General features: G+C 41.7%; 1 pseudogene; it reads left to right on the plus strand.

The window, feature by feature from the left end:
- The first annotated feature begins 209 nt into the window (after window positions 1–209).
- Window positions 210–2,531, plus strand: LOC102824416 (annotated as a pseudogene).
- The last annotated feature ends 1,493 nt before the right edge of the window (window positions 2,532–4,024 follow it).

The following is a 4,024-nucleotide window of genomic DNA, read 5'->3' on the forward strand; positions in this document are numbered from 1 at the left end:
AGTTGGAAAAGAGAAGGAGAAAAAAAGAAGAAATGAAAGCAGAGGTAGGATAGAGAGCAAGATAGCAGAAGAAGCAGATGAAGGAATAAACAAACAAAAACAATAAAAGGGAAAAAACAAAACAAAACAAAACAAAAAACCCAGGACAGGTGCCAGACCTAAAGAAAACAAAATTCTAGGGTCTCTTGTCAGCCGAGGATGTTCATGTCATGGTTGCACAAAAGCTGAAAAGCACCCAGTCCAGAAGTAGTTCACGCAGATGCCAACGCAACTGGAAGATCAGAGCTGCAAACCCCAAAGCAACTGGATTTCAGAGGGCAGCTGAGGGTGAGAGGTCCAGCGAGGTCCTGCAGGTCTGAGCAGGCTACACCTGATTTCAGGTGCAGGGGTTGGTGCTGCTAGTTCCCCACTCCCTTAGCTGTGGCTCCGACCACCCAGAGTATAGGAGCTGGCCTGGGAATGTACACAGGAATGTAGAAGGGTAATGTGGAATACAAAAAAAAATTCACACCTTTCTTTCTACCAATAAGTGGTATGCCTCTGTGCCACCTACTGCTCTCTTGCCTTCAAAGATGCCAAAAAATTTAAGATGGTCATTCTGCTCCTGGTCAACTGGCACAGATCGCAAGTTTTCTTCCTTATCCACCTCCCCCTACACACACACATATTTGTTCAGTTGCTTCTCCATCACTATAACAGCCCTAGTAGCATAGTAGATTATGAATTGGTCTAATAACCATAAGGTCATCAGTTTGAATCTACCAGTCACTCCAAGGGAGAAAGATGCAACTTTCTGCTCCAGTAAAGTTTTATTGCCTAGGAAACTCTATACAGGGTCACTATGAGTTATAACCAACTTGAAAGCATTTAACAACAATAACAGACGAACAACTAGAAAAAATAAGGGAAAATCTGAAGAAAGACTCAAGTTTATGTGGTGGCAGTAGTTATGTGCCATGGAGTCAGTTCTGACTCATAGCGACCCTGTACAGGGTTTCAAGGCTGTAAATCTTTACGGGAGCAGATAGCCTCATTTTTCTTCTGCGGAACAGCTGGTAGTATTGGTTAGCAGCATGATTCGTAACCACTACGCTACCAAAGTGTGGACTCTATAATAGGAATAAGTTATGTGTGATTGAAATTCCAGAACAGAAGGACACACACACACATAAACCCACAGATAAAACTGTCAAAGAATTTTTGGAAAAAATCTTTCTGACTTCATGATGGAGTCCTGGTATGGCACTGTGGGATAAACCGCTGGACTGCAAGTTCGGTTTTAACCACAAGATCGGTAGTTCCCCAGTCACTCCTTGGACCCCATATAACAATAACAGCATCATCATCATGATAGATTAGAAGATATGCATTCAAGAAGTTGAACAAACTCCAAACAGGACAGACTCCAAAAGAAAATCACCAAGACACATTATAACGAAACTTTTCAAAACCAAAGACATGGAAACAATTCTAAGAGCAGCTCAGGAAAAAAGAAGTTACCTGCCAGAGAAACCCTTTCTCTGTAAATCTTGATCTTTCAGCTTTTGTTCCTTGGTGATCTTCATGCAGCATTCTTGCCTCTGTCCTAATCTGCTCTCATAAATCTCATAAAATAGAAATCTCATAAAATTTTAGGTTAAAATTATGAAACTTAATTAATAATTAGATTTTAAAACCTAAAAAAAATAGGTTTAAATCTCATAAAACATTAGGTTTACCATACAGCCTATACTGATTATGACCTCATTAGTATAACACAGAAATCCTATTCCCAAATGGGATTACTTTCAGAGGTTTTGGAGACACAATTCAATCCATTGTTGTTGGTATTGTTAGAGCCATCAATTTGATTTTGATGCATAGTGACCTCTAGTGACTAGTGGCCATCTTTGAAGTAAACTATTAGATTGACAATAAACAACATCCATATAAAATGGAGAAAAGATTGACAGACATTCTCAAAGACTTCATTTTGCTCAGATCAACCATCAACACTCATGGAAACAGCAGTCAAGAAACCAAACACATTGCATTAGGCAAATCTGCTGCACAAGACATATTTAAAGTGTTGAAGAGCAAAGATGTCAGCTTGAGGACTAAGGTGCGCCTGACCCAAGTCATGGTATTTTCAATAGCTTCGTATACATGTGAAAGTTGGACAGTGAATAAGGAAGACCGTAGAAGAACTGATGATTGGATTTATGGGTTGAAGGAGACTTTATTAAAAGTACCATGGACTGGCGCACTGGCTCAGCCATGGAGAGGAGGAGCAGTCACAGGACACGGTTCATGCGTTAGTGTGAGCTGCAGTCAGAGGCGACGTGGAGCGAGCCTGGGGCCACTTACATCTGAGACAGACTACGGCACAGCGCGTGCCATAGGTAGAAGTCCAAGCCAAACATAGAAGGACAGCCTCAAACCGAGAGTGTCAATTGTACCCAAGATGATCCCAGCAGCAACAAGTATCCGTGGTGGATTTCCAGGCTGAACTGAGATAGGCATTCTTGTCTGAGACCCCAAGAGACAGTTAAAGCGCTATTGAAATGTTGAGGAAACTGACTGAAACAGAAAACCAGGCATTATGGTTCCTCCACCTGGTAGACCACCCATGGGCCCACGGATTGGGCTTCCTCCAGCTTGAGGGACCCAAACAGGCACTCCCCCTCCAGGAATGAGAGGTCCGCCTCCCCCAGGAATGCATCTCCCAAGAGCCTAAGCTACTTTCTCAGTCACTCTTTTCCTGCCATGCATCTTACTATGTAGAGTGTTCAAGAGCTTTTTGTCTCCTGTTTCTGCATTAGTGTTAGCTCATAATAAATGCATAGAGCAATTAAACTGTAAAAGAAAAGAAAAGTACCATGGGCTGCCAAAAGAACAAACCAGTCTGTGTTGGAAGAAGTACAGTCAGAGTGCTCCTTGGAAGCCAGGAGGGCCAGACTTCGTCTCTCATACTTCAGACATGTTGTCAGGAGGGACCAGTTCCTAGAGAAGGATATCATGTTTGGTAAGGTGGAGGGTTGGAGAAGGAGAGGAAGACCCCCAGTGAGATGGATGGGTACAGCAGCGGCAGCAATGTGCTGGAACATGGCAGCAATTGTGAGGTTGGCCCAGGACCAGGCAGTGTTTGGTTCTGTTGTGCATGGGGTCATTATGAGTTGGTACGGACTCAGTGACACCTACCAACAACAACAAAATTAGGTTGACAAGCGTGAACAGTTGACAAATGTAGTCAGATCGCCACATAAATTTAATAGCTTCTGTGTACTGACAGCCTTTCCCCCCTAACTTTAACTCAGAGTTTTCTTTTTAGTCCCTGGTAAAATCGAGGTTTTCCATTATTTCTCTTTCATAACCCACCAATGAACTACACAGTGAATGAATCTACCTGAAGGTTGAATTAATAAGGCAGCTATACCACACTTGGGTCTAGGAACTAAGTAACGGTTTCATATTCAGAAAGGCAGTATGAACCTGCTTCCCAGTGAAAACAAGCATAACTGGTAAAAGATATATGAGGGACTTCAAAAAATTATTTAAAATTTCATTATGCTTTAATTTCATTTTGCCACGAAGTTATTGAAACACCTAGATATATATTTTTTTCTTGAACTACTAGCCTTGAGGTTAGCAGTCTAATCCTTATCCTACTATCCACATTATATGTATGCATATATATATATACGTAATTTAAATTCTCTGAAAATTGTTATAAGGTCATGCAGCATATGAAGAAACATTTATTCAAGAAAATCTACTAAAACTTGGCAAGAACAATGAGGGTCTGTGGTACTTAAGCCATAACCTGCTTCCTTCCTCTCTGCCTCCAACCTTTGCTATTGTCATTAAGTGCCATCAAATTGGTTCCAACTCATAATAACCCTGTATAGGGTTTCCAGGGAGCAGCTGGTTGACTTGAACCATCAACCTTGTGGTCAGCAATCCAGTGCTTATCCTACAGCACCATACCATGTTGTTGTTGATATTGTTGTTGTTGTTGTTGTTAAGTGCCATCGAGTCGGTTCCG

Source organism: Chrysochloris asiatica, unplaced genomic scaffold (assembly GCF_000296735.1).
Source record: "Chrysochloris asiatica unplaced genomic scaffold, ChrAsi1.0 scaffold00024, whole genome shotgun sequence".
Taxonomy (NCBI): Eukaryota; Metazoa; Chordata; class Mammalia; order Afrosoricida; family Chrysochloridae; genus Chrysochloris; species Chrysochloris asiatica.